Source organism: Heterodontus francisci, chromosome 3, assembly GCF_036365525.1.
Source record: "Heterodontus francisci isolate sHetFra1 chromosome 3, sHetFra1.hap1, whole genome shotgun sequence".
NCBI classification, from domain to species: Eukaryota; Metazoa; Chordata; class Chondrichthyes; order Heterodontiformes; family Heterodontidae; genus Heterodontus; species Heterodontus francisci.
The window spans coordinates 61,718,784-61,744,921 of NC_090373.1; the positions used below are offsets into that span (position 1 = coordinate 61,718,784).

The 26,138-nt window shown below is 44.2% G+C and overlaps 1 protein-coding gene across 1 annotated transcript in view; it reads left to right on the forward strand.

Moving 5' to 3' along the window:
* Positions 1–2,435: 2,435 nt before the first annotated feature.
* Positions 2,436–26,138, forward strand: part of greb1 (growth regulating estrogen receptor binding 1) — a 375,097-nt gene continuing 351,394 nt past the window's right edge. Inside the window, exon 1 of the mRNA XM_068017603.1 lies at positions 2,436–2,467. The gene's annotated coding sequence lies outside the window, so the exon portion shown is untranslated. The remainder of the gene's footprint in view (positions 2,468–26,138) is intronic.

The window sequence follows — 26,138 nt, forward strand, 5'->3', positions numbered from 1 at the left end:
ATCTGGTATCGGCACCTTGTTGATACACAGCCTAAGGAGCAAGTTCTCCACATTTATTATTAGGTAGATATGCCTGCAGATATAGTGGATGTGGGCTGACTGGCCCTAGTGCTGACTGACCTCCCAATCAAGTTTTCATTCATCTTGTACAATCTCAACCATGAAATGCCGGACTTGTGGGTTTCAAAGCCATCCCTTATAGTTCATTGCAACTTATTTACTGCAAAGGTATTCCTCACTTGGGTGCCTTGTTATCTTAGCTGCATTTGTATTGCAAGAGCTCCTTTTTCATGTCTTTTTAGCTGTCTCTATTCCACTGAAGTCCAGGAAATGCTAGAGCAATGGTTGGCATTCTGGGGAAGAATAACCATAATTGTAGATTCCACACATGTAATATGTTAGCAAAGATGATTCTCAATTTTTTCATTAAAAGTTCCAACAAATATCAATAACTGGAACCTGTATAAAAATGTATGGTATAAATTAATTTTCTTCAGAAAGATTTAAAAAAACTTCTGACTTTAAGAGCTCTACCTTTCACAGAGAAAAGATACCCAAGTAATTTTACAATGCAATTTACATTAATTAGTTTCTGAAACTGATCAGCTTAATCATTTTACTCTTTGGATGCTGAGAGGCTGTTTTTGCCCGGTTGAATAGTCTGGGAGCAGGGACCATAGTCTCAGGATAAGGGGTCAGCCATTTAGGACTGAGATGAGAAGAAATTTCTTCACTGAGTGTTGCGAATTTTTAGAATTCTGTACCCTTGAGGTCTGTGGATGTTCAGTCATTGACTATATTCAATGCTATGATTGATTTGATTTTTGGACTTTAAAGAACTGAGGGAAATGGAGATTGGGCAGGAAGGTGGAATTGAGGTTGAAGGTCAGCCATGAATTTTTTTGAATGGTGGAGCGAGTTTGAGAGGCCGTATGGCCTACTTCTCTTACTTCTTGCATTACTTCATGCTTCTAGTTATGGATCTGTATATATGACTCAAATATTACAAATTATTTGCTTTTTTTATAATTGTCACTTTTGGCTCAGTTGGTAATGCACACTCTCCTTTTTGAATCAGAAGCTTGTGTGTTCAACATTTGCAGACTTGCACACATCTAGCCTGACGCTTTGCGGTACTGCGATTATTGAAAGTGCTGTTTCTTCAGCTGAGATATTGAACTGTCACCTTGTTTACTTCTTAAAAATTCCACAGCATAATTTGAAGAGCATTGTTCCCAATATTCTGCTCTCAATCATTGGTACCAAAAAACAGAATAAATCGTCATTCATCTCATTATGGTTTGTGCGATCAGCTTATGCATAAAATGCCTACTGCTTTTCCAAGGAATCCGTTGGGTACAGAGCACTTTGTGACAGCTTAAGAGACCTGATAAGGCATGAAATGAATGGAATTTCTTTTTTCATTATTGTTCCCTCTTGTATACTGACACTTAGAAAATGGCTGTAACAAAATTACTTTTTTGACTATGGAGATTGGTCACAATAATCTGTTACATGAATCATAAAATTAGCCAGTAAAATTATTTTGTGCCAAGCTGGATCATCGTGGACTGGAACAATTCCATTCTGGATATGACTATTAATTGTAGGTCTTTTCAATTGTTTCTGCAATTTATAGCAGCTTCACTGCATGAGAGTCTGAAAAGGACTGTATTTTGTTGCACTAACTTCATTTCTCTTTTATGCCTTAGAGCAGGGGTCTGCAACCTTTTTTACCTGAAGAGTCTTTTAAAAACAAAATGCCTGAAATAAAAAATATTGGGAGCCGCAAGGTGAAAATTCAGCATTTTTAAACCAAATACTTGGCAAAATGTCTGGTATCTCTGATAGAACGCATAATTTGCATGCATACATGAATCTAATACGTGCATTGGATTTACGTATCAATAGAAAAATAATCAATTAAAATAGACCTAACTCTGAATTATTGCAGTTTTTGACTTTTGTACTTCAATTTTGTTGACAAAGTCATCTTTAAAAACAAACTATAACTTATGATGCATAGAATTAAGACAACTTTTTCAGCTATTGATTTTTGTGATGTTAAAAAAAAAGCTGCTAATAGCACATTCAGAATAATTTATCATTTCAGCTATACTACAAACAATAATGGTCGCAGCCATAAAACCTATTCCTTAATCAAAGGCATAATCTATAACCACAGTGTAACCACTCAAACAGGGTTATTTAGAGCGCAGTGACTTTTTTTTTGTTAAAGTAATCATTTGAAACTGTAAAGTGTGGCATAACGATTAGTTTTTTATACCCACAATAAAAAAAACATGGCTCTTACTTTTCTTGACTTAATTATTTTTAGGCTTTTTCATGTTATTGCGATCCAACTGGAAAAGATTGGAAGCCGCAAACAAGATGTTAAAGAGCCGCATGCAGCATCGGAGCCGCAGATTGCAGACCCCTGCATAAAGTTTTGTGTCATTAGATAAAGGTGACTACTTTGTGGCTGTGTATGTTACAGTGTTATCTGTATTCTTTATGTTAGCATTATCTCTCAGCAGTTTTCTGTGTATACCATGGTTGAAGTCTGGGTGAAAAGGTAGAAAATTTTAGACACACTTCCACATCTTCCAGTAGTCAGTGCAGTGAAGCATTGTTGGAAGATTGGGTGCAGGCTCCTTGCCGTTGTACCCAGGAAGACCAAAGAATTGAAAAAAAAGTTGAAATTTTGAATAGGTTTTGTACAGAAGGGTTCTGCTGACACCAACGAAGGACTGGGGATTGTATGGCATCACCACATAATTTGGTCTCAAAAAAATTTAACTTTTTTTTTCTATTTGGATTAGCGATTTTTCCACCCCCCCCCACCAAATTGTGTGGAATGTACCACAATTTGACAGATGGTGACTGCTATACAGAAAAGATGAATCTCTCTCTGTCTCACCCCCCCCCCCCAAACTCGGTGTCGCCCCCCCCCCCCCCCCTCAGTCTCCTGCCCCCCCCCCTCCCCCAAGCTCCGTCTCGCCTCCCCCCCAGCTCTATCTCCCCAGCTCTCTCAACTGCAGGCTTAATTTATGATAATTAGGGATTTACCAGAATAATGCTGAACAGACGAATTGCTTTGTTGTAGTTCCATTGTATTTAATTTATACAAGAATGCCAGTCCGTTCACAAAGTGAAAGGATGATTGTGGATGAGAAAGACCATTTGACCCATTGGCTAATCCATGCAGAATGACCCCAAAGTTTCCCCATTGCAGCATCCAGTTTGTTTTGAAATATTGAGAATTTTTGCATCTTTTACTCCGTATGGGTGTCCATGCCAAGTTTTGATCACATTTTGTCTGAAGAAGAACATCTGGTATCAGATCAGAGAGGATGCGTTTTAACGAAGAGGGAGAGGTGGAGGGAGGAAATTCAAAGCATAAGGCTTTGACAGCTGAAGGCACGGCTGTCATTGATTTGGCTATGGCAGTGGAGCATAAAGGACCAGAGACAGAACCTAGGGTTCAGGAATGTAGTTGCAGGACATAAGAACATAAGGACTAGGAGCAGGAGTAGGCAATTCAGCCCTTCGAGCCTGTTCCGCCATTCGATACGATCATGGCTGATCTCATCTTGGCCTCAACTCCACTTTCCTGCCCGTTGTCCATAACCCTTCAACCTATTTCTAATTAAAAATCTGTCTATCTCCTCCCTAAATTTACCCAATGTTCTGGCATCCACTGCACTCTGGGGTAGTGAATTCCCCAGGACTGAAGAACATTACAGAGAAAGAGTTGGACGAGGCCATGAAGCGATTTAAACACAGTGATGACAATTCAAAATTCTGGTGCTGGGTGACCGGGTGACAATATAAGTCATCAAAGATAGAAGTGATAGATGAGTGGGACTGCATGCATGTTCAGATACAGGCAGCAGAGCTTTGGGTGAGCTGAAATTTATGGAGGATGGAGAATGGGAGGCTGGCCAGGAGAGCATTGGAATAGTGAATTCTGCAAGTGACAGTGGGTGAGGGGGCTCTCTTTGTCAAAGCCAGGATTCTTCACTCAAACAACACTATTTAAAAAAAAAAAAAAGCTGGTTATACATCTCTTTGGGACTTTGCTGTGAACAAAATTGTTGACTGTGATTGCCTATATATAACATTAGTGACTTGCAGTTCATTGGAACAGGTTTGGGATCCTGGTAGATGTGATAAACTGCCATGTAAATGAAAATTCTTTTGTAACCCAACCCCATGCATTTAGTTTTGAAAAAATCTAATTTTAGTTGCAGCGCTTGTGTAGGACAATAAAATTCTTCTCTATTGTTGAGGTATTGTAACGTCTTTGCGAAATTTATGAAAATACACTGATGCAACTGAAAAGAAAATGAAAGAGTGCAAAATGGGTGGCTGATACTCTCTTGCCTGTTTTACGCTACCGCTCAAGATGCATTTCTACCTGTGAGCCTGCTTTGTATTCAATTTCTAGTTTAATGTCAACTCGGAGGAAAATGGAAATAGTAATCCACTAATAATGCTATGACAAATGAACTTGTTTCCTGAATGCGTTTCTTGGATTTCAACTATAAAATAACCTTTTTGCATTTTAACTGATATGTTGAAGTTCTGTTTTAATCCAGTATAAGGGCAGAAATTGAGAGTCCCTGCTGCTAATGCAGAGCCTTGTGACATGTAGGTTAGAGATGAGGAGGAAGGACTAACAATGCAGCACTGCTGCATCTTGTACTCTATGTCTAGTAAAGTTACAGACTGACATTGTAGCCTCTAAATCTATGTAGTTACTAATATGCAAACTTTATATAATATATATTGTAGAAACACAATTGTTTTATATTGAAGTGTGGTTTATAATTAGTTGGTGATAACCTATTTATGCTCTCTTCTAGTCATTTATGATTGTTAGTTATAAAGTTACACTTGACATTACAATAAGTACTTTTTTAATTCAACTCTGAATCCATGAAACAATATGTGAATAATCTGAATTCAAATGCATATTAGTTGATCTTTCATGGTGATGGGTATGGGACAGTCTTCAAGTGAAGCAGAGGATAATTGGACAAAGAAGTACAGAAATAATTCCATCATTTTGAAGTCATACATTGTCTTTATTTTTACACAAAAATGTGACAACATTAATTACAACAGGAAGTTGGGTTTTGTAAATGGGATATGAGTGCGGATGTATTAATCATTCTCGTGACTTTGCACGCAGTCAGTCAAATTCAAATGCAGTCTTCAAATGAAAGATCATAGACTTGAAACATTAAGTGGGCAATCACTAACCACTTAAGGGCCTCTTCCCGCTGCTGCTGAAATTATACCCGGTAAAATGGGGGCTCCCTGCAGGGTTGGGGGGTGGGGGCCTTCTCCGTAGGTAATCTGTGGCCCACGGAGGGCTCCTAGTGGCAAAGTCTGCCCCTCCATGAACACCCCCTTTCCCTTGTCCTCAGCGACCACACTCCACCCCACCATACTTACCTGGGATCCCACGTCTTGTATAGTACCGGTAGTGGCCATTGCTCTCAGTGGCACTGCTAATACTACTGAGCTGGTGGTCCTCTGCTTGGCCAATAATTCTTGGAGGTTGGATCCCCGTCCTTAAAACAATGGGGGCCACGGCTCTGGGCAGTTAACTGCCTCAGTGTCGTTGAATTAAACAGGGGGTCGGGGGGACCACCAAAGGGCTGAGACAGGGTTGCCCTCTCCTTTTCGACCAGGCATCGTGACCTCTGCCAGCTCCACTAAACTCAGCCCATTAACTCTGTTTCTCTTTCCACAGATGCTACCAGATCTGTTGAGTATTTCCAGAATTTTCTGTTTTGATTTTAGTATTGAGGCGAAATGGGGGAGAAATAATTGGACCAGGGCATTTAGACATCATTCCGTTCCTGTTTTAAAGTTCTGCATTCTGTCCTTTCCTGAGTTGATTTCATGTGTCATGTTGCATACAGGGAAGTCAATACTAAGTGCAGATTATGGGTAAAAAGGGTTTTGGAGGAGAAAGCAGGAAAGAGTGGGAAGTTGGTGGAGAGCAGGCAAGAGAGGTTTTGGCGTGGATCTATTCTAGGTGGCAGCATGCTCCAGAGAGAGGAATGACTTGGGGTGGTTGTTCAGCAGAGGTGCCATGAGATGGTAGGCCTTCATTCTGGACTGTGACAGCAAGAATTTACAGTTCACTTTATTAAAAAAAAAATTTCAATTTAATTTTTAACAAGTCTTGTGGGTGCCATTTTTGCAGACCTAATTGTGTTGGCTTTCAGTACTCCAGCATAAATGATGGGCCAGGAGTTTCAATAGCCAATATAAGAGAAAATGTCATGACAAAAAATATCTTCACTTTACATTTAAAGTTTAGAATGGGAAATTTCATGTTGATGGATATATTAACTTTGTATATTAAGGCTAGGTTTAAAAATTTTAAATTTACCTGAAAAGCAAGAGAGGAATAAACCTCATGCATGAATCCAAAATTTGCGAGAATACAAGATGATTCCCAAGGGCTCTGTAATTTTTCAGAGAGGCTCTCTGAGGATGTTCAGACCAGGCAAAAACTGACCAAACACACAGTGATACATTTACCTGAGCAAAACTCATTATAAATGTAGACTTACTTTTGTGTCCCCATTATAGTATGATAAAAATGTAATAACAGTAAAACAAATGGTGTAGATAGGAAGTGTGTGCAGATGTAAGATTTTTGATGTATTACAGATTTGAATATGATTCATATTCTTTCAACTTCATTTAAAACAAAAATTAGAAATATGTTGTGATCAATATAAAACATAATGGTACAAGTTTTACGTTATCCACAGTTAAATTACTAACAATTTTTACTTTTGAGCAATCTGAAAAAGTTCACTGAGGAATGAGGTGAACTATAGCAGCCAGAGGAATTGAGCAGCTGCAGTCTAGCTTCAACATTATGGAGTAAATTCTTTCCCTCAGAAGTCCAAATTCACAGCCTTGCACATTAGGGGCAGAATTTTGTGCGGCTGTTTGAAGTGGGAATGGTGGCATAGGGGGATGGAAATTGGGTTGAAGCGTCTGCCTGGAAATCTGGTGTTGTGATGTTGACTTAGTCAGCAGCGGAAAAGCACCAAGGTGGAATCACCTTGAATGTAGTTTAAATTGCTGAGCAGTTAATTTGAATGTATCTGCATCTAATTCATCACAATTCAATGGGAGGGCTTGTGATTAAATGGAAGGCAGGTGGCACTCACAGGCCTTTGGGTTCACAACCTTTAAAAGCTGGCAGAACTGAGGCTAGGCGTCAGTGCTGTGATGGGTAGGTAGCCACGTCCAGTACAGCATAGGGGAAGAGCGGGGAGCGGAGACCATTTTTGGACTGCTGTGCTGTGCGCTCTGCAAGTGGGATCAAGATCCTGGGCTCTAAAATGGGGTTTCAAGGGCTCTGCAAGGGGGGGCTTGAGATCTCGAGAGCTCTGCAAGAAGAGTCGGGGTCTCTGGGGCTCTGCAAGGGGTGGAGGGGGGCAGGGTTGGGTTTGAATGGCTGTATCAGGTGAGCAAATGTTTGGAAGAGATGTGTGGTTGCCCTTACTGCTGAATGAGAGGATTGGCCATAAGCAAGTGTGGGCACTGAGGGCCATCAGGGAGTCTGCTAGAAGAAGTAGCAAAAGCCCAGTTGCCAGGGCAAGATTGTCTCTATCAACAGCAATCTGAAGGCCCACTGGTCACCTGGCATGGGTCTCATTCACCCTATCTTTTTGATCCCCCATGGTGTGATGTGATGCCTCCAATGGAGGGAGGGCCAAGCGGCAGCTGAGCCTGCCCATGAAGCTTCATGATGAGAGCAGTAGGAGCCAGCCATGCCAAGAATGGCCCGCCTGTGCCATAGTGTACCGGAGTTGAATCGGCTACCTCCAAGTGTCGGAGCGCCATTGCCAACGAAGACTATGCCTCCCCAGGGAGGCCATCACTGACTTCTGCACTCTGCTGCATGATGAGTTGTGACCAATGGGGTTTAGGGTCACCCCCTGCCATGGCATTGAAGAGCACCGGCATTAAACCTTTAAGTGTCTGGATCATTCCAAAGATCCACCAGGGACATGTGTGGGGTCTGACAGGCAGCAGCCCATTGCTACATCAAGGCAGTGATCAATGCCTTGTTCAAGAGGGACGGCGACTGTGCACTACCGGACCGACCATGATAGTCAGGCCGAGAAGGCCATTGGATTCGGGGCCATCGCTGGATTTCCCTGGGTGCAAGGAGTGATAGATTGCACGTATGTGATTAAGGCTCCCATGGATCAGCCAGCCGCCTTCATCAACAGGAAAGGCTTCCATTCAATCAAGGTTCAACTGGTCTGTGACCACCGAAAGCACTTCCTGCAGGCATGTGCCTGCTGTTGAGGAAGTTGCCATGAGTCCTACATATTTCGACATTCCCAGGTGCCACAGCTTTCCAGGCCCCATGCACCCCTAGAGGGATGGATTCTCAGGGACGAGGGCGACCCGTTGAAGACTAGGCTATCCACGTCTGTGAGGAACTCTCGCAATGCAGTGTAGGAGAGGAACAACACTTGCCATGGATCCACCCAGGTGACCATCAAGCAGGCCATTGGACTGCTGAAGATGAGATTCCGGCGCCTAGATCAATTTGGCGGAGCCGTGCAGTATGCCCCTGTGAGGGTTTCACGTATCGTTGTGGTCTGCTGTGCTCAGCACAATCTCACACTGCAGAGAGGAGAGGCCATGCATAACGATGAGGAGGACATGGAGGAGGGAGATGAGCAAACAGCACTGGATGTTGAAGCCCCTGCACCAGAGGCCAGGCAGATTGAGTGATTGCCAAGAAGACAAGAGACAATCTCATAATGCCCCACTTCCAACCACCCGAATGTATAATCTTGGACTCGGCTCAATGCATGTAGTCCATTGCCTCCGTGCCTAGCTTCCAGCTGAAACACGCGCTGGTGCCCATGGGACATCATATTTAAATGAGGGCTGTGCTTCGATTGGCTTCCCCGAAGGGTGAAGTAAGCAGCTCAGAATTAAGGCATGATAGAATAATCAATTTCATACAATGAATGTTAATGGTTGAACAAAAGAGCTTTATATGAAGCATCATATGTCAGATATCAGACACCTCTGAACCCCCCAAGTGTGTCTCGGTGCTTTTTCTTTATACGTTTGCGAATGCTTCTATGAGGCGTGCACAGAATGTGAAGAAGGGAGTTTGATGAGTGATGGGTTTTTAAGGGTTAATCTCTCTCTAACGTCTAGTTTTGTTTACATTTCGCAATTAACTAAAGTTGCTGTTTAAGTTAAGAGGCAAGTTAACTTTCTTCTGAACAGGGATATACAAACTGTCTGAGTAGCTGGTAGATAGTTAATTAGGTGGCGAGCTTAAACTGGTTTTTGAGCTCGAGTAGAGCTCTAGCAAAGCTGACTCATTGTTTAACCAATTTATTGGAGTTCTTTGAAGATGTAATATGTGGATAAAGGGGAACCGATGGATCGACTGTACTTAGATTTCCAGAAGGCATTTGATAAGGTGCCACACCAAAGGTTATTGCGCAAAATAAAAGCTCATGGTGTAGGCAATAACATTGGCGTGGATATAAGATTGGCGAGCTAACAGGAAACAGTAGGCATAAATGGGTCATTTTCTGGTTGGCAAGATGTAACGAGTGAGGCGGTGACGTAGTGGTACTGTCACTGGACTAGTAACCCAGAGATCCAGGGTATTCCTCTGGGGACATGGGTTCAAATCCCACCACAGCAGAAGGTGGAATTTGAATCCAATTAATAAATCTGGAATTAAAAAGCTAGTCTAATGATGGCCACAAAACCATTGTCCATTGTTGTAAAAGCCCATCTGGTTCACTAATGTCCTTTCGGGAAGGCTGTCCTTACCTGGTCTGGCCTACATGTGACTCCAGAGCAATGTGGTTGACTCTTATTTGCCCTCTGAAATGGCGTAGCAAGCCACTCAGTTGTATCTAACTGCTATGAAGTCAATAAAAAAGAATGAAACCGGATGGATCACCTGCATCGACCGAGGCACCGAAAACGCCAACGGCAGACCCAGCCCTGTCGACCCTGCAAAGTCCTCCTTATTAACATCTGGGGGCTTGTGCCAAAGTTGGGAGAGCTGTCCCACAGACTAGTCAAGCAACATTTTGACATTCAGGTATGATTCTCTGAGTATGACTATGTCCAGACACTGCCATCACCATCCCACCGACAGGACAGACCCAGAAGAGGTGGTGGCACAGTGGTATACAGTTGGGATAGAGTTGCCCTAGGAGTCCTCAACATCGAGTCCGGACCCCATGAAGTCTCATGGCATCAGGTCAAACATGGACAAGGAAACCTCCTGCTGATTACCACGTACCACCCTCCCTCAACTGATGAGTCAGTATTCCTCCAAGTTGAACAGCTCTCGGAGGAAGCACTGAGGGTGGCAAGGGCACAGAATGTACTCTGGGTGGGGGACTTCAAACTCCATCATCAAGAGTGGCTCAGTGGCACCATGACTGACTGAGCTGGCTGAGTCCTAAAGGATATAGCTGCTAGACTGGGTATACGGCAGGTCGTGAGGGAACCAACAAGAGGGAAAAACACACTTGACCTCGTCCTCACCAATCTGCCTGCTGCAGATGCTTCTGTCCATGACCGCGTTGGTAGGAGTGACCACCGCACAGTCCTTGTGGAGACGAAGTCCCGCCTTCACATTGAGGATACCCTCCATCGTGTTGTGTGGCACTATCGCCGTGCTAAATGGGATAGATTTCGAATAGATCTAGCAATGCAAAGCTGGGCATACATGAGGGGCTGGGGGCCATCAGCAGCAACAGAATTGTACTCAGCCATAATCTGTAACCTCATGGCCCGGCATATCCCCCACTCTACCATTAACATCAAGCCAGGAGACCAACCCTGGTTCAATGAAGAGTGCAGGAGGGCATGCCAAGAGCAACACCAGGCATACGTCAAAATGAGATGTCAACCTGGTGAAGCTATAACCCAGGACTATCTGCGTGCCAAACTGTGTCAGCAGCATGCAATAAACATAGCTAAGCGATCCCATAACCAACCGATCAGATCTAAGTTCTGCAGTCCTGTCACATCCAGTCGTGAACGGTGGTGGACAATTTAACAACTAACTGGAGGAGGTTGCTCCAGAAATATCCCCATCCTCAATGATGGGGGAGCCCAGCACATCAGTGCAAAAGATAAGGCTGAAGCATTTGCAACAATCTTCAGCCAGAAGTGCCGAGTTGATGATCCATCTCAGCCTCCTCCTGAAATCCCCAGCATCACAGATGCCAGACTTCAGCGAATTCGATTCACTCTGCGTCACAGCAAGAAATGACTGAAGGCACCGGATATTGCAAAGGCTATGGTCCCTGACAATATTCCGGCAATAGTACTGAATACCTGTGCTCCAGAACTTGCTGCTGCCCTAGCCAAGCTGTTCCAGTACAGCTACAACACTGGCATCTACCCGGCAATGTGGAAAATTGCCCAGGTATGTCCTGTACACAAAAAGCAGGACAAGTCCAACCAGGCCAATTACCGCCCCATCAGCCTGCTTTCAATCATCAGTAAAGCGATGGAAGGTGTCATCAACAGTACCATCAAGCGGCACTTGCTTAGCAATAACCTGCTCAGTGATGCTCAGTTTGAGTTCCGCCGGAGCCACTCTGCCCCTGACTTCATTCCAGCCTTGGTTCAAACATGGACAAAAGAGCTGAAATCCAGAGGTGAGGTGAGAGTGACTGCCCTTGACATCAAGGCAGCATTTGACTGAGTATGGCATCAAGGAGCCCTAGCAGAACTGAGGTCAATGGGAATCAGGGGGAAAACGTTCTGCTGGTTGGAGTCATACCTCACGCAAAGGAAGATGGTTGTGGTTGTTGGAGGTCAATAATATGAGCTTTAGGACATCACTGCAGGAGTTACTCTGGGTAGTGTCACTGGCCAGACCGGTATTTATTGCCCATCCCTAATTGCCCTTGAGAAGGTGGTGGTGAGCTGCCTTCTTGAACCGCTGCAGTCCATGTGGGGTAGATACACTGTGTCTTTCGGGAGCGGAGAGGAACAGACCGGCAGGGAGAACGTCGAGCGAGGAGCCGATAAATACAGCCTGAGGATCACAGCCTAGACATTTAGCTTCCGGGAGCGAAACAGAGAGGAGTCCAGATGTGCCAGAGTTTTGAAAAAAGAAGGAAAAAAGTCAACAGTGATGTCACAGGAAAGCTGCAAGGTGATTGGTGAGTAACTGCTGTTAGGGAATAACTGTAAATAGCTGGGTAAGTAAACAAAGTGAAGAGTAAGGTCTACAGTTTTATTTTCATATAGTAGGTATTTTTTTTTTAGGGAATGTGTAAATAATTTAATTTTGGGGTAATTTAAGGGAGTAAATTAAGGGTAAGGCAGGGCAGCTCGGCAGCGTGGAGTGTTCCTTCTGTGTAATGTGGGTAGTCAGGGACACTTTCAGTGTCTAGGGTGAACACGTGCGCAGGAAGTGTCTCCAGCTGCAGCTACTCAAAATCCATGTTTCGGATCTGGAGCAGCGGCTGGGGACACTGGAGCATCCACGAGGCTGAGATCACTGTGGATAGCAAGTACAGGGAGGTGGTCACACTGCAGGTAAAGACTGCTCAGGCAGAAAGGGAATAGGTGACCGCCAGGTAGAGTAGAAGAACTAGGCAGGTAGTGCAGGAGTCCCCTTAGTCCATCTCCGTTTCTAACAGATTTTCCGCTTTGGCTACTGTTAGGGGCGATAGTTTCTCAGGGGAATGCAGCAAGAGCCAAGTCTGTGACACCACAGGTGGCTCAGCTGCACAGGAGGGGAGAAAAAGAGTGGGAGTGCTGTAGTGATAGAGGATTCTAGCGTAAGGGGTACCGATAGGCGTTTCTGTGGCGGCAAACATGACTCCAGGATGGTATGTTGCCTCCTTGGTGCTAGGGTCAAGGCTGTCACGGGGCAGCTTCAGGACATTCTGAAGGGGGAGGGTGAACAGTCAGAGGTCATGGTTCACATTGGTACCAACAACATGGGTAGAAAGAGGGATGAGGTCCTGCAACAAGAATTTAGGGAGCTATGTAGCAGATTAAAAAGCAGGACCTCAAAGGTTGTAATCTCTGGAATACTCGCAGTGCCACATGCTAGTGAGTATAGGAATAGGAGGACAGAACAGATGAATGCGTGGCTGAAGAGATGGTGCAGGAGGGAGGGCTTTAATTTCCTGGATCACTGGGTCTGTTTCTGGCAAAGGTGGGACCTGTACAGGTTGGATGGGTTGCACCTGAACCGGAACGGGACCAACATCCTTGCTGGGGGGTTTGCTAGTGCTGTTGGGGGTTTAAACTAATTTGGCAGGGGGATGGGATACAGAGTGGAGGCACAGTAGGGGCTGATGCACATTCAAATATAGAAGAGAAACTGAGTCAGTCTGGAAGGCAGACCAAATATCGACCTGTTAAGGCACAAGCGAATAATGCAAGGCTGGATTGCATCTATTTTAACGCATGGCGTCTTACTAGTAAGACAGATAAATTGAGGGCGTTGATTAATACATGGGAATATGATATTGTTGCTATCACAGAGACATGGTTGAGGGAAGGGCAGGACTGGCAGTTCAGTATTCCAGGGTATAGAATCTTCAGGCATGACAGGGGAGGGGATAAAAGAGGAGGTGGCATTGCACTGTTGATCAAGGAGTCAATTACTGCAGTAAGGAGGGATGATATCTTAGAAGGGGCGGCACAGTGGCGCAGTGGTTAGCACCGCAGCCTCACAGCTCCAGCGACCCGGGTTCAATTCTGGGTACTGCCTGTGTGGAGTTTGCAAGTTCTCCCTGTGTCTGCGTGGGTTTTCTCCGGGTGCTCCGGTTTCCTCCCACAAGCCAAAAGACTTGCAGGTTGGTAGGTAAATTGGCCATTATAAATTGCCCCTAGTCTAGGTAGGTGGTAGGGAAATATAGGAATAGGTGGGGATGTGTTAGGAATATGGGATTAGTGTAGGATTAGTATAAATGGGTGGTCGATGGTCGGCACAGACTCGGTGGGCCAAAGGGCCTGTTTCAGTGCTGTATCTCTAAACTAAACTAAACATAATAGGGGATTTCAACTTCCCCAATATCAACTGGGATAGTCTTAGTTCAAAAGGCTTAAAGGGGGCGGAATTCTTAAAATGCATCCAGGCGAGCTTTTTGAGCCAGTATGTAGAAAGTCTGACAAGAGAAGGGGCGGTACTGGACCTAATCTTAGGAAATGAAGCCGGACAAGTGGTAGAGGTGTCAGTGGGGAAGCAGTTCGGGGATAGTGACCATAACTCTAAGATTTTAAGGTAGTTTTGGAAAAGGACAAAGAGGGACTGGAAATAAAAAATACTGAATTGGGGAAGGACAATTTCAATATGATAACACAGGAGCTGGCCAAAGTGGACTGGGGGCAGCTACTTGTAGGAATGTTTACATCAGACCAGTGGGAGTCATTCAAAAAGGAAATAGTGAAAGTTCAGGGCCAACATGTTCCTGTAAAGGTGTAGGATTGGATCAACAGGTCCAGGGAACCCTGGATGTCAAAGGATATAGAGGATTGGATAAGGGGAAAAAAGGAGGCCTATGGCAGATTAAGAGCGCTGAAAACAGTGGAGGCCCTAGAGCAGTATACAAAGTGTAAGGGGATACTTAAAGTAATTAGGAGAGCGAAGAAGGGACATGAGAAAACACTGGCGGGCAAGATAAAGGAAAATCCCAAGGCATTTTGTAAGTATATTGAGGGCAAGAGGATAACCAGGGGACTAAAGTGGCAATCTGTGTGTGGAGCCGGATGACATGGGTGGTGTTTTAAATGGTTACTTTTCATCAGTGTTCACTATGGAGATGGACGATGTAGAGATCAGGGAGGGGGATTGTGATATACTTGAACAAATTAGCATTGAAAGGGAGGAAGTATTAGCTGTTTTAGTGGGTTGAAAAGTGGATAAATCCCCAGGCCCAGATGAGATGTATCCCAGGCTGTTATGTGAGGCAAGGGGCTTTGACACACATTTTCAAATCTTTTCTGGCCACAGGAGAGGTACCAGAGGACTGGAGGACAGCAAATGTGGTACCATTATTCAAGAAAGGTAGCAGGGATAAACCAGGTAAATACAGGCCAGTGAGTTCAACATCAGTGGTAGGGAAACTATTGGAAAAGATTCTGAGTGACAGGATAAATCTCCACTTGGAGAGGCAGGGATTAGTCAGGGATAGTCAACATGGCTTTGTCAAGGGGAGATGGTGCCTAACAAACTTGATTGAATTTTTCGAGGAGGTGACTGGATGTATTGATGAGGGTAAAGCAGTTGATGTAGTTTCCATGGATTTCAGTAAAGCTTTTGATAAGGTCCTGCATGGGAGATTGGTTAAGAAGGTAAGAGCCCATGGGATCCAGGACAATTTGGCAAATTGGATCCAAAATTGGCTTAGTGGCAGGAGGCAGAGGGTGATGGTCGAGGGTTGTTTTGCAAGTGGAAGCCTGTGACCAGTGATGTATCGCAGGGATCGGTGCTGAGACCCTTGCTGTTTGTAGTGTACATTAATAATTTAGACATGAATATAGGAGGTATGATCAGTAAGTTCGCAGATGACACAAAAATTGGTGGTGTCGTAAATAGTGAGGAGGAAAGCCTTAGATTACAGGACAATATAGATGGGTGGAGCAGTGGCAAATGGAATTTAATCCTGAGAAGTGTGAGGTGATGCATTTTGGGAGGACTAACAAGGCAAGGGAATATACAATGGATGGTAGGACCCTCGGAAGTACAGAAGGTCAGAGGGACGTTGGTGTACTTGTCCACAGGGAGATAAGGTGGTTAGGAAGGCATCTGGGATCCTTGCCTTTATTAGCCGAGGCATAGAATATAAGAGCTGGGAGGTTATGATGAAGCTGTATAAAACGCTAGTTAGGCCATAGCTGGAGTACTGTGTACAGTTCTGGTCACCACACTATAGGAAGGATGTGATTGCACCCTCTCCAGTGCAGAGGAGATTCACCAGGATGTTGCCTGGGCTGGAGCATTTCGGCCATGAGGTGAGACTGGATAGGCTCGGGTTGTTTTCCTTAGAGCAGAGAAGGCTGAGGGGGGACCTGATTGAGGTATACAAAATTATATGGGACATTGATAGGATAGGTCGGAAGGAACTTTTTTCCTTAGCAAAGGTGTCAATAACAAGGGGACTTAGATTTAAGGTAAGGGGCAGTAGGTTTAGAGGGGATTTGAGGAGAAAAAAATTTCACACAGAAGGTGGTTGGAATCTGGAACACACTGCCTGAAGGGGTGGTAGAGGCAGGAACCCTCACAACTTTTAAGAAGTATCTAGATGAGCACTTGAAACATAGCACTTGGCCCGTAGTGCTGAAAAATGGGATTAGAGTAGATCGGTGCTTAATGGCTAGCACAGACATGATGGGCCAAAGGGCCTGTTTCTGTGCTGTATAACTCTATGACTATGACTCTATGGCTGCAGTGTATGGGGGCTTTGGATGCCAAGGCAATCCATGGAACCACATCTGTGGTAGGTGTCTGTAGTTTGAGGAGCTTCAGCTCACGAGTAGATGAGTTGGGGGCCGAACTGCAGACATCATGATGCATCAGGGAGGGGGAAAATTACCTGGATATTTTGCTGCAGAAGGCAATCGCACCCCTTGTGGTAGGGTCATTTGAATTGGTCAGTGGTCAGGCACAGGAGGATGTGACTGCGAGTCAGGCAGGTAAGGGGATTGTGAAGGTCGGAATGGAGCTGTCTCATCCCTTAGAATTGAGCAACAAGTTCAAGGTTTTTGCAGTTTGTATGGACAAGAGCGAGGGCTGTAGAATGGATGAGCAAACTGACCAAAGCACCATGGTACAGGAAGCCATTTAATGGGGGCAAGTTAAAAGGAATGTATTGTAGGGCACAGCATAGTCAGGGGTATAGACACTGTTGTCTGCAGCTAAGAGTGAGAGTCCAGAAGGCTGTGTTTCCTGCCCGGTGCCAGGGTTTGGGACATCTGCTCAGGGCTGGTGAGGAACTTGCAGTGGGAGGGGGAGGATCCAGTGGTCGTGGTCCATGTAGGTACCAACGACATCGATAGGACTAGGAAACAAGTTCTGCATAGGGAGTATGAGGAGCTAGGCACTAAATTAAAAAGTAGAACCTCAAACGTAATAACCTCTGGATTATTACCTGAGCCACATGCAAATTGGCATAGGGTAAATAAGATAAGAGAGATGAATGCATGGCTCAATGACTGTTGTGGGAGAAATGGGTTCTGGTTCATGGGGCACTGGCACCGGCACTGGGGAAAGTTGAGGCTGTATCGTTGGGACAGACTTCATCTGAACTGTGTTTGGACCAGTGTTCCAATGAGTCGTATAACTAGGGAAGTAGAGAGGGATTTAAACTAAATGGAGGGAGGAAGGGATCATGTCGGGTTTGAATATTGAATAACTTAAAGGGAAATGACAAGGCAATACATCAAGGTAGCAATAAATGCAATGATGATCAGAGTATGGCAGGAAGGGACAGTGATTGCAAACTTGAGTGTGCCAGCAGATAGGGCCAGAATTTACAAAAACTAAGAAAAACCGAACTAAGGGCTCTGTACCTGAATGTCTGCAGCATTTGCAATAAAACAGATGAATTGTCAGCTGAAATGGAAATTCTTACGTGTGAGCTGATAGCCATTACAGGGATGTGGCTAAAAGGAAACCAAAGCATGCTCTGAATATCCAAGGGTCCGTGACATTCAGGGAGGACAGGAAGCTGGGAAAAGGTGGTGGGGTAGCACTGTTAATTAAAGAGGACATTAGTACTGTAGTGAGAGATGACCTTAGTTCTAAAAATCAAAATGTGGAACCAGTTTGCGTGAAACTAAGAAACAGAAAGGGGCAGAAAACATTGGTCGGGGTTGTTTACTTGCCACCAAACAACAGTGATAATGTAAATAACAGTACAAATCAGGAAATTAGAGGTGCATGCAACAAGGGCGATACAGTAATCTTGGAATTTCAATCTACATATAGATTGGGTAAACTTTATTAGTATTAATGTTGTGCGGGACGAATTCTTGGAATGCATGCGAGATGGTTTTCCAGAGCAGTACATTGAGGAACCAACTATGGAACGGGTTATTTAAGATCTAATATTGTGCAAAGAAAAAAATGAAAAAAGGCTAGACAGACCAGAAACATTAACTCTGCTTCTCTCTCCACAGATGCTGCCTGACCTGCTGAGTATTTCCAAGACTTTCTGTTTTTATTTAAGATTTTCAGCATCTGCAGTATTTTGCTTTTAATTAATAATCTTTTGGTAAAGGAGCCTTTAGGAAAGAGTGACCATAATATGATAGAATTTTGCATTAAGTTTGAAAGTGATGTAGCTCAATCAGAAACTAGGATCCTAAATCTATGCAAGGGAAACTATGAAAATATGAAGGACGTGGCAGAGAAACTAAACAAATACTTTGTGTCTGTCTTCACAGAGGAAAATACTAAAAACCTCCCAGAAATAATGGAGAATCAAGGGACTAGTGTTCGCAAGAAACTACAAGATATTAATATTAATTAAAAAAACTAAAGAAATTAAAGAGACTTAAAAGTCGATAAATCCCCTGGACCTAATGATTTACATCCCAGAGTGTATTAAGAGGTGGCTGTAGAGATAATGGATGCATTGGTGGTCACCTATCAAAATTCTATAGACTCTGGAATGGTTCCTGCAGATTGGAAGGTGGGAAATGTAACCCTACTTATTAAGAAAAGAGGGAGAGAGAAAACAGGGAAGTACAGACCTGTTGGCCTAACATCAGTCGTAGAGAAAATGCTAAAATCTATAATAAAGGATGTGATAACAGGACACTTAGAAAATAATGGTAGGATTGGGCACAGTCAACATAAATTCATGAAAGGGAAATCATGTTTCACTAACCTGTTTGAGTTTTTTGAGGATGTAACTAGCAGAATAGATAAGGGGGAACCAGTCGATGTGGTATATTAAGATTTTCAGAAAGCTTTTGATAAGGACCCACACAAGAGGTTAGTAAACAAAACGAGAGCACATAGGATTGGGGGGAATACAATGGCATGGATTAAGAACTGGTTAATGGACAGAAAACAGAGAGAGTAGGAATAAATGGGTCATTTTCACATTGGCAGGCTGTGGCTGTGGGTACCGCAAGGATCAGTGCTTGGAACCCAGCTAATCACAATCTCTATTAATGATTTGGATATGGGGATTAAAAGTAATATTTCCAAATTTGGAGATGAGACAAAACTAGGTGGAAGTGTGAGTTGTAAGGAGGATGCAAAGACACTTAAAGGTGTTTTGGAGAGGCTTAGTGAGTGGGCAAAAAATTGGCTGATGGAATATGTTATGGAGCAATGTGAGGTTATCCACTTTGGTAGGAAAAACAGGAATACTAGTATTTCTCAAATGGTGAGAGGTTGGGATGTGATGAATTTCAAAGGGACTTGAGAGTCCTTGTTTATGAGTCACTGAGAGCTAACATGCAGGTACAGCAAGCAATTAAGAAGGCAAATGGTATGTTGGCCTTCATTACAAGAGGATTTGAATTGGGAGCAAAGATGTCTTCCTGCAATTATGGAGATATAAGCAAAATACTGCGGATGCTGGAAATCTGAAATAAAAACAAAGTGCTGGAAATACTCAGCAGGTCTGGCAGCATCTGTGGAGAGAGAAGCAGAGTTAACATTTCAGGTCAGTGACCTTTCATCAGAACTCAATATAGTATCGTGGGATCATTTACGTCCACCTGAGAGGGCACACAAAGCCTCATCTACAGCGCGGCACTTCTGTCAGAGCAGCACTCCCTCAGCACAGCACTGAAGTATCAGCCTAGATTTTGTGTTTAAGTCTTGAGTGGGAGTTGAACCTGCAAACTTATGTCTTCAAGTTAAGAGTGTAAGCACTGAGCCACAGCTGACACCATATCAGTGCAATTTTCTTATTGCTCAATTGGTTAATAGAGAAATTTTGAAGGGAACATATTTGGAAAGCCCAGAAAATCTAAGTATATCCCAGCCTTTGGATAGCTTTTACCCATAAATTCAGAGAGTAATTAGATCCATCAGCAGCTGAAATTTTCTGTGTTCTTCAGTTGAAGATTGAATTTTTTTTTTAAAAACCCTTGAGCATTTTTTTTTTACCAGTACAGATGTTTGAGTAACTGGTCTCCAATTCCCTGAATCATCTTCATTTTATTGGAATTGCTTGATTGTATGAGCTGCCTCCCATTCCTCTGATGCACTGTCTATATTTAGGGAGCTTCTAAAAGATTTAAGCTGTCTTCCCTACTTCTCAATATCTTTCTCAGTTCTTTCAGGATTCTGAGGTGCACTTCGGTCCAGTAATTCTGCTGACAGTTGTTTCACTTTATTGAGACCGTTTAATTGGATCTGAAATTTCTCAAGTCTGATCTGATTTTAATAGAGGGAGTGGTACCCAAAATTGCAGATGATACTAAAATAAGATGCATAGTAAATAATTCTGATGACCAAAGTGAATATTGTTAAAGTAATGGATGGAATTCAACATCAGCAATTGAGGTGACATATTTTGGTAATCTTTTTTTCCCTTTTTGACCTCCTTGTCTCAAGAGACAATGAGTAAGTGCCTAGAGGTGGGCAGCGGTTTGTGGAGCCGTGCCTGGAGTGGCTATAAAAGCCAATTCTAGAGTGACAGACTCTTCCACAGGCGTTGCAGGTGAAGTTGGGGCTGTTACACAGTTGACTCTCTCCTTGCACTTCTATCTCTTCGACTCGCCTCTCTTCAGCCCTGCCTTTATAGCTGTCCACCAGCTCTGGCGATCACTGGCAACTGGCTCCCACGACTTGTGGTCAGTGGCGCAGGACTTCATGTCGCGTTTGCAAACCTCTTTAAAGTGGAGACATGGACGGCCGGTGGGTCTGATACTAGTAACGAGCTCATTGTACAATATGTCCTTGGGGATCCTGCCATCTTCCATGCGGCTCACATGGCCAAGACATCTCAAGCACCGCTGGCTCAGTATAGTGTGTATGCTGGGATGTTGGCCGCCTCGAGGACTTCTGCATTGGAATACGGTCCTGCCACCTGATGCCAAGGATTCTCTGGAGACAGCGAAGATGGAATGCGTTGAGAAGTTGCTGCTGGCCTCTCTTCCGTAGAACAAGGTACTGAGTACACAGGCTTGAAACACTCGGACTTTTGTGTTCCCTGTCAGTGCGTCATTTTCCTACACCCTCTTGGCCTGTCTGGGCATAGCAGCATACGCCTTTCCCACGCGCTTGTTGATTTCTTCATGGAGAGACAGGTTACTGGTGATGGTTGAGTCTAGGTTGGTGAACTCTTGAACCACTTCCAGAGCATATATTGATGGATGGAGCATTTCTGACATTTCTGAAGATCCCAGATAGTGTAGGTGCAAGAACACAGCCCTGTTTCACACCACTCAGGATGGGAAAGGGGTCTGATGAGGCACCGCTATGCTGAATTGTGCCTTTCATATTGTCATGGAACGAGGTGATGATACTTAGTAGCTTTGGTGGACATCGATCTTTGCTAGTAGTCTGAAGAGACCACATCAGCTGACCAGGTCAAAGGCTTTGATGAGATCTATGAAGGCAACGTTGAGGGGCATCTGTTATTCGTGGTATTTCTCCTGTAGCTGGCGAAGGGAGAACAGCGTGTCAATGGTGGATCTCTCTGCTCGAAAGCCTAATAATAATAAACTAATAATAGTTATATTTAGGGGTAGGGGATGTGGAGAAGCTGGGTGACTTGGAAGAAGTGGAATTTGGGTTTCAGATTCACAAGACTTAAGTAGCAGCACCACAAATGGATAAGGCCATAAAAAATGAATTGGTTTTATAGCAAGGGGTATAGAATATAACAGCCAGAGATATAATGTGAATCTGTATAAAACCTTAGTAAGACCAGAGTTAAGTCACTGTGTGCAGTTTTGGACTCCACACTGTGAAGGATATTGAGGCAATGGAAGATACAGCACAGATTCACCGACATGCTGCTTGATGTGTGGAAATACAAATACAAAGCAAGACCCGACAAATGGGGTTGTTTAGAACAGAGGAAGTTACTGTTGTATATTGTTAGCATAGCTCAAGCATTGTTTACATATGTTTCGGAGTCTTTGGCTACATTGTAACTCGTTTATTTTATATACATAACTATTTACAGTTTCATGAAGCCAGTCCAGTGAGCACCTCTCATGAAGCTTCTAGCTTCTTCCAACCCTTTGTTTTATTCGTTTGGGGGATGTGGGCATCGCTGGCGAGGCCACGATTTATTGCCCATGTCTAATTGCCCTTGAGAAGGTGGTGGTGAGCTGCATTCTTGAACAGCTACAGTCCTTGGGGTGTAGGTACACCAACAGCACTGTTAGGAAGGGAGTTCCAGGATTTTGACCCAGCGACAGTGAAGGAACGGCGATATAGTTCCAAGTCCGGATGGTTTGTGGCCTGGAGGGGAACTTGCAGGTGGTGATGTTCCCTTGCATTTGCTGCCCTTGTCCTTCTAGGTGGTTGAGGTCGCGGGTTTGGCAGATGCTGTCGAAGGATCCTTGGTGAGTTGCTGCAGTGCATCTTGTAGGTGGCACGCGCTGCTGCCACTGTGCATCAGTGGTGGAGGGAGTGAATGTTTGTGGATGGGGTGCCAATCAAGCGGGCTACTTTGTCCTGGATGGTGTTGAGCCTTTTGAGTGTTGTTGGACCAGCACTCATCCAGACAAGTGGAGAGTATTCCATCACACTCCTGATTTGTGCCTTGTAGATTGTGGACAGGCTATGGGGAGTCGGTAGGTGAGCTACTCACCACAGAATTCCCAGTCTCTGACCTCTTGTAGCCACGGCATTTATGCGGCTGGTCCAGTTCAGTTTCTAGTCAATGATGACCCCCAGGGTGTTGATAGTGGGGGAATCGGCGATGGTAATGCCATTGAACAGTAAGGGGAGATGATTAGATTCTCACTTGTTTGAGATGGTCATTGCATGGTACTTGTGTGGCGCAAATGTTACTTGCCACTTATCAGCCCAAACCTGGTCCAGGTCTTGCTGCTTATGGACATGGGCTGCTTCAGTATCTGAGGAGCCTTGAATGGTGCTGAATATTGTGCAATCATCAGTCAACATCCCACTTCTGACCTTATGATGGAGGTCAGGTCATTGATGAAGCAGCTGAAAATGGTTGGGTCTCGGACACTACCCTGAGGAATTCTTGCAGTGATGTCCTGAGATTGAGATGATTGACCCCCCAACAACCACGGCCATCCTCCTTTGTGCTAAGTATGACTCCAACCAGTGGAGAGTTTTCCCCCTGATTCCCATTGACTCCAGTTTTGCTAGGGCTCCTTGATGCCACACTCGGTCAAATGCTGCTTTGATGCCAAGGCTGGTTACTCTTGCCTCACCTCTGGATTTCAGCTCTTTTGTCCATGTCTGGACCAAGGCTGTAATGAGGTCAGGAGCTGAGTGGCCCTGGCGGAACCCAAACTGAGCGTCAGTGAGCAGGTTGTTGCTGAGCAAGTGCCGCTTGATAGCACTGATAGCCTATTACCCATGTATCTATTACATCATCACTACAGTGGGTGGGATTACTCTCACTCTCTCAACATTAACCCTTTCTGACCCTTATACTATAATTACAGGGTGATTGGATGGACATATTTGAAATTGGGATAGGACAGAGTGGATAGATACAGACTTAACATTGATTGACAGGTCATCAATGAGGGTACATAAATAAGCTTAAATGTAAGAGATTTAGGATAGAGAGCAGGTGGAGGTCTTTGCACTGAAGGTCGTGGGCTGCATTACCAGACTTCATGATTGAAGCAGAGGCCACTGTCATTAATTGCCAGATCATCTGCCTGTTTCTCCGGGGTTTCTGCAAATCTACCACCAAAGGTAGATGGATATACAGAAGGTTTGTATCCCTCTGTCCACCATTTAAAAGCATCACATTTACGAAGTATGTTTAAACCTGTTTAACTGAGTTGTCATATTCATAAAACAACCAGTTACAATGACACAAGGAATCTACCAATTAACAGGTCGCAAATGAGAATGAAAATACTAGTCCAGGAATGCCAAAGATTACCAGATTACCAAGGAGGTACAGAAGAGGTACAGTAACTACCAATTAAGAATTTTTTTTTAAAAATCCATTCTTGGGATGTGGCGACGCTGGCCAGACCAGCATTTATTGCCCATCCCTAATTGCCCTTGAGAAGGTGGTGGTGAGCTGCCTTCTTGAACCGCTGCAGTCCATGTGAGGTAGGTACACCCACAGTGCTGTTAGGAAGGGAGTTCCAGGATTTTGACCCAGCGACAGTGAAGGAACGGCGATATAGTTCCAAGTCAGGATGGTGTGTGACTTGGACGGGAACTTGCAGGTGGTGGTGTTCCCATGCATTTGCTGCCCTTGTCCTTCTAGTTGGTAGAGGTCGCGGGTTTGGAAGGTGCTGCCTAAGGAGCCTTGGTGCATTGCTGCAGTGTATCTTGTAGATGGTACACACTGCTGCCACTGTGCGTCGGTGGTGGAGGGAGTGAATGTTTGTAGATGGGGTGCCAATCAAGTGGGCTGCTTTGTCCTGGATGGTGTCGAGCTTCTTGAGTGTTGTTGGAGCTGCTGGGGCTGCACCCATCCAGGCAAGTGGAGAGTATTCCATCACACTCCTGACTTGTGCCTTGTAGATGGTGGACAGGCTTTGGGGAGTCAGGAGGTGAGTTACTCGCCACAGGATTCCAAGCCTCTGGCCTGCTCTTGTAGCCATGGTATTTATATGGCTACTCCAGTTCAGTTTCTGGTCAATGGTAGCCCCTAGGATGTTGATAGTGGGGGATTCAGTGATGGTAATGCTGTTGAATGTCAAGGGGAGATGGTTAGATTCTCTCTTGTTGGAGATGGTCATTGCCTGGCACTTGTGTGGTGCGAATGTTACTTGCCACTTATCAGCCCAAGCCTGGATATTGTCCAGGTCTTGCTACATTTCTACACGGACTGCTTCAGTATCTGAGGAGTCACGAATGGTGCTGAACATTGTGCAATCATCCATGAACATCCCCACTTCTGACCTTATGATTGAAGGAAGGTCATTGATGAAGCAGCTGAAGATGGTTGGGCCGAGGACACTACCCTGAGGAACTCCTGCAGTGATGTCCTCGAGTTGAGATGATTGACCTCCAACAACCACAACCATCTTCCTTTGCGCGAGGCATGACTCCAGCCAGCGGAGGGTTTTCCCCCTGATTCCCATTGACCTCAGTTTTGCTAGGGCTCCTTGATGCCATACTCGGTCAAATGCTGCCTTGATGTCAAGGGCAGTCACTCTCACCTCACCTCTGGAGTTCAGCCCTTTTGTCTATGTTTGAACCAAGGCTGTAATGAGGTCAGGAGCTGAGTGGTCCTGACGGAACCCAAACTGAGCATCACTGAGCGTCACAATTAGTTGTTATCAAATAGCTACCAATAAAACAAATTGCCCAATTGGAGAAAACAACCAATGTAATCACTCAGTATTTTTTTGAAAACCTGCTCATGCGCTGGTTTGTTTTATATAACTGTTTTGTTTTATAACTGGAGAACTTAACTTTTTAATACTATCAACTTTTGTCAGTAAGAGAACTCTGGGATGGAATTTTATGCTCTCCCCGTGGGTCCCCCCCCTCCGCCACCATCCCGCCTCATGAACACTTTTTGAAGACTTTCCTACAGTTCATAGTATGAATTACATTTTGTTTCTTTGATTATATGCAGTATAAATCTTTTTTTGTGGTGCTGACCACCTTATTCTGGGGTTTAAACAACACCACATGTATATGTGGTATATTAAAAGACCGTAAACCATAGAACATGACAGAGATTTTGGTAAAATTCTTAAATTGCCTGTCATTCTAGGCTTACGAGAGTTAAAATTGTGGTAAATCATTATATATGATAAGAAATATGGTAACAGTGACTACACTTAAAATATTTCTTCGGCTGTAAAGCTTTTTTGGACACCCTGAGGTTATGAAAGGCGCAATATGAAGGCAAATTTTTCCCTTTAGAATAGATACCCAAAAGTGAAAAAAATCTGTCCAAGATGTTTATCTATTGTTCCAAAGAACTTCTGACTTCCTAAAAGATATTCAT